Source organism: Myotis brandtii, unplaced genomic scaffold, assembly GCF_000412655.1.
Source record: "Myotis brandtii unplaced genomic scaffold, ASM41265v1 scaffold217, whole genome shotgun sequence".
Taxonomy (NCBI): Eukaryota; Metazoa; Chordata; class Mammalia; order Chiroptera; family Vespertilionidae; genus Myotis; species Myotis brandtii.
This window is the reverse complement of record NW_005358137.1, coordinates 1722632-1728064: the sequence shown is the minus strand read 5'-3', so window position 1 is coordinate 1728064 and position 5433 is coordinate 1722632. Positions and strand designations below refer to the sequence as shown.

At 38.5% G+C, this 5433-nt stretch overlaps 1 pseudogene; it reads right to left on the bottom strand.

Annotated features, from left to right (window-relative positions):
• Nucleotides 1–4664: 4664 nt before the first annotated feature.
• LOC102260614 lies at nt 4665–5064 on the bottom strand (annotated as a pseudogene).
• Nucleotides 5065–5433: the final 369 nt, after the last annotated feature.

The following is a 5433-nucleotide window of genomic DNA, read 5'->3' as shown; positions in this document are numbered from 1 at the left end:
AAGAAAAAATTTCCATTTATGACAATAACCTATACAATTATCAGAATTCACACACACACAAAAACTTCAGAAATGAAAGAAATGTAAAAACTACTTTTAACCCCTTATAAAACAAAACAAAACAAAAACAAAATAGTATTTCCATCCATCTGCATGGGCTTGGGCACCTCCCCCACAGGCTGATCCCTGCAGGAGACTGGGGTCAAGAAGATCAGAGCTGTGCAGGCTCAGTATTTACAGACCAGCTAGAACAAGCATGTCAAACTCGTGGCCCGCAATGAATGTTTTTGCAGCCCAGCCATATAATGGTACGTAAGAAAAGTTTTAATAAAAATTTCATAACTTAATTTTTACAATATCCTGTTATAAATAATTATTAATAACGAACTACAACGTTCGCTAATGACTGATTACTATAATCGTGTTGCATTCATTTCCCTTACCCGAAGGCGCACCATTTCTCTCCACTAATACTAGCAGTGAATATTTTAGCAGCTGATTGCCATGTCATTAGTCTTGTACTGACTAGTTTGGTGTGCACAACAGGAAATATTTCGCTTTCAGAGAACAAGAAAAATAGGTTGATTTGCATTACACTTATTAATTTGTGCAGTTATTCAGTGTCTGGTAAGTTAATGTTCAAGAAAAAATATTAATTTTTATTAAAATGTTCTATTATTTTATGTTAATGATTACTCATTTATTTCAGCCCTTTGTATTCAGCATGTCTCTATCGAAATAAACCTACATTTCTATGAAAATTGAAGCTTTTGTTTTTTTGCAGCCCACATAGACTTAAACCTTGTTTATTTGGCCCATGTTAGCCTTCGAGTTTGACATGCTTGCTCTAGCCAGTGACTTTTTTCCATTCCTCGAACTCCCAAATGTGTTCCCCAGTTGGGAAGCATCTAGTATGTTGCCTCCACACATAGATCTTCATAAAGCTCATTCCTTTGCATCCTTCAGTACTGGAATCACACAAACTAACAAAGTGTCCCCATATTTCACTCTTCACATTTCATCCTATCACCCCATCTTCTTCTTCATAGACTCTGCAATGGATGGATACCCGACTGCTCACCACCAAAAGGCCTCAGACAGAGAATGCAAGCAATTTCCCTGGCATTGAGGATGTGGGTGCACTGATGCAACAAGATGGTACAGAAAGGTTACTGGATGGTCAACAACTCCCCCAGCTTCTCAGGGCCTCCCTTGGTCCCTCAAGAACACTCAACTATCAGCAACCTGAACAAAGAGGGTCCTCATTAAGGTTGAGGAACCCTCATATAGACTGAGATGTTCTCACCAAGCCAAAAGCCCAAGTAACAGCCACTTCCATGAGGTATGAATGATGCTGGGCTTCACCTAACAAGACAATTAGATCCCTTGAAAGTAACCCAATCCACAGTGAAAGTAAGAGCATAACACATGTAATGCACTCAGTTTATTTCCATGTGTGAGAACTCCTCATTAGTCTAGGAGGCTTTTTCACATGTTTCCCCCTACAGCACTTAAGATTAGTTTAAATTATCTTATTTATTCATTTACTTCTTCATTGATCATCACTCTACTGGATTAGAAGTTGCTTAAGAGCAGGTACATCACTTGTTTTGTTCACTACTGTATTCCCAGCCCAAGGAACAGAGCTTGGTACCCAAAGGATACTCAACATATTTAGTTAAATGAATAACAAAAAATATAAAATATTTTCTATCTTTAATTCAAAATCTACAATGATTTATTGATTTGCCTTATTTAAAAAAAAAAACAAGACTCATCAGATGAATATGTGTAAAGATCTTGGGAAGGCAACCATAGGCACTGGAATTTGGCATCCTGCAAATGGGAACATAAGAAAGTATTGAAAGACTGCTTTTTAACAAGGCTACCTTCAAGAAGTATAGAGCTATCATAGGAAGACTCTGTTCAGAAAGAGTATGACCATAAAGAGTATGTTCCTTTAGAGAAACATTCTTTTTAAAATATATATATGTTTTTATTGACTTCAGCGAAGGAGGAAGGGAGAGGGAGAGAGAGATAGAAACATCAATAATGAGAGAAAATAATCGTTCTGCATACCCCCTACTGGAGACTGAGCCCACAACCAGGGCATGTGCCCTGACTGGGAATCAAACTGTTACCTCTTGGTTCATGGATCAACACTCAACCACTGAGCCACACTGGCTGTGCTAGACAGACATTCTTTACCCACTTGTTCAAACATTATTAAGCCTATATCCACACCAACTAGCTCTAAGCCAAGTGCTAGAAAATTTAAAGAGAATAAGATGTAAGGCCTTCAAGGGTACACAGGTAAACAAACATGTAACAAAAAAGGCACCATGACCAAAGCTTATGCAGGGCATCTAGGCAGGGAGTGAACAAGGCCATTTGGGGAGGTTGTGAACATTAATAATGTTACACACTTATGCTTTAAAAGACACTTTTATTTGATCCTCACCACAACCCTGTGAGAGAGATGGGACAGATCTGATCAAGATAAAGAAACCTCAGGTTCAGGATCCTATGTGACCTGCCCAAGGTAACAGAGCCAGTCAGGGATGTGGGCAGAACTCCTGTGCAGGTCTTTTAACTCAAACTGGAGCTATACTAAGGCCTCAGAGATAAATAGAAATAAATCAAAAGTATAAATCAAGTCAGAAATACAAAGAAAAAAGTCATTACCTTGGGGATGTACAGAAGAGCCAGATGAAAAAGAGCAGAAAGATAAGACAGGTAAGAAACAAGAATAGAGTGGCATTAAAGATGGGAACTGCTGATTTCCCCAAGAAGGAGCTTATGGTAATCTCCCCACTCGTGAGGGCCAGTAAGGAAGAGAGGAGGACAAGTCCTGAACTACAGAGCCCAGACTGTAAACTGACTTTGAGGTGATGACTTTCAGTGTGTTTGACACAGACACTAACAGATTGCCTTATTATAATCACAAAACTCAGAGAAGTACGTTCATACTAACCAGAGAAATAACCAGCAGATATCTTTGTAGAGCTAGAGGTCATTCCTGAATTTATTTATTTATTCATTCATTTATTTATTTATTTTTAGTTAATCCTCACTAGAGGATATTTTTCCCATTAATTTTTATCTTTTTTTTTTTTTTTAAGAGGGACTGGGAGGAAAGGAAGGAAGAGGGAGAGAGAGAAACAGAAAGAGGAGAAAGAAACATTGATGTGAGAGATATATCAATTGGTTGCCTCCCACATGCGCCCTGACCAGGACTGGGTATCAAACCTGCAGCCCAGGTACGTGTCAAGCCCAGGTACGTGTCACTGACCGGGAATCCAACTCGGGAATCAAACCTGGGACCCTTCCGTGCATGGGGCTGATGCTCTAACCATGGAGCCACTCCAGCCATGCCATTCCTGAATTTAAGAAATTTCCTTTAATTTCTCATTCTTCTTCACCACCAACCAACAGCCAACAAACTGTTTCTTTTTTTTTTTTACTTAAACATTTTACTTTATTTACAAACATTGTGCTATAAACAAGGATGCAATTCTACCCCTTTTAAATATTATAACCCATAATTTATAGAAAAAACATTTACATAGTTTTAATCTTTCTGCATAAAACTGTATTATGGGATGAGTAAAATACTGAATGGTCCAAGACATCAAAACAAACCTTATCCAGCTGAATGCCCTAGTGATCGATGCAAATAAGACTCACACTCCTGCCCTGGCCAGTTTGGCTCAGTGGATAGAGCATCGGCCTGCAGACTCAAGGGTCCTGGGTCCGGTCAGGGGCACATGCCCAGGTTGTGGGCTCCATCCCCAGTAGGGGCGTGCAGGAGGCAGCCGATCAATGATTCTCTCTCATCATTGATGTTTCTCTCTCTTCCTTTCCCTTCCTCTCTGAAATCAATAAAAATATATTTAAAAAAAAAACAAAAAAACTCACACTCCTTAATGTATTACTCCAAGAAATGGAAACATGGATACTTTTGGGACAGGTAAATGCTTCACAATAAAGTCTTCTTAGATAGTATAGTTTATAACTGTGATTGTTTAGGATTGCTCTTAGAGGCTAATGTTTATGCTGATTTTAAAAAATAAGTCACCATTGTAAAAAGGGTATATACTTTTCTACCAATGAAAATATGTATATACTGATCTGGTCTCATCATTCAGACCAATTACTAAATTAAGAAATGCATGAAAATATTTTAAAACAAAAACACAATTGCCAAGTGACTATCTGACTTACAAAATTAGAATTCTCCTTAAAGTCATACTGTTTTGCACCTCAATAGTACTATGAACTTTTCATAGCCAAGACAATATAGACAAAATATTTAACCAGAGTTCAAAATAAAATCATCCCAATTACCTATTTATCACTTTATATGTAGTAATTAGTTTCTTAAATCCTTTAAGTTTTATCTAGGAGGATGATCACTCTCTGAGCATCATAACTAAGTCACAAGGAACTTCAAAAGTTAAAAAAAAATCATCCCTAAGAAGTGAGAGAAGAAGCTCTAAAAACACAGAAGTGACAGTCCTACCCTTTGAACAATCTTTACCATAGCACAAACTTCTATTAACAGTCAGCAATCAAATGTATTCCAAACCTGGATAGTTACTGCCTCTGATGATCTGATCTTTTTATAATGAAACTATAAGTGCAACATTTATAAAAATCAGATAAATAGGGACTCTGGTTTTATTATCATGTTTACATTTTTGTCAAGTCCAGGGACAGCCAGCTAAGATATGTATCTTCCAATAAAAACCAAAGTAATAACTTCCGCTGGCATCTCTTCTTCTGAGTCTCCATTTCCCCCTTTGATCTTCACCCAAATAGTACTAGTAAAAGCAATACAATTGCAACTGAGTTTACTATTCTCAATGGCACTCTCATTACGGTTCTCAGAGATGGAGTAAGGTTCATTAGCTGAGATTTAATTCCTGGCTCCTCTCTGAATCCACCAATTCCCTGGTCTGTTCCCTAGCCAATGTACTTGAGGAAACGCTCCTCCTGCAGCACCGCGATGGCGCTGACGCAGAGCAGGGGCACCTGCAGCAGTGAGTACAGGGTGAAGGCCATGGTTGCCAGGAACCACCCCGAAACCCAGCAGATTCATCTGCAGCCGCCGCAGGGAACGTTCTATTATTTTCCCATTATATCTCAAAAATTATCTTCTATATTCCATACCAAAATCTACCCTGCCCCACACATTTGTTCAGCAAAACTTCATTGACAATTATTTCTTCACATCTAGCTGAAAGGGAATAGCAAAAGTTGAGGGCAAAACCTTTGGAGCATACCCCCTATGTTAAAGTCCAGAAGCTATAGGACCTTGGGCAAGTTATTGAAACACCCTGTACCTCAATTTCCTCATCTGAAAAATGGGGCTAACAGTGGTGATTGTAGTGATGATAAAATGAGAATATGCAAAGCCCTTTAAGTGTCAGT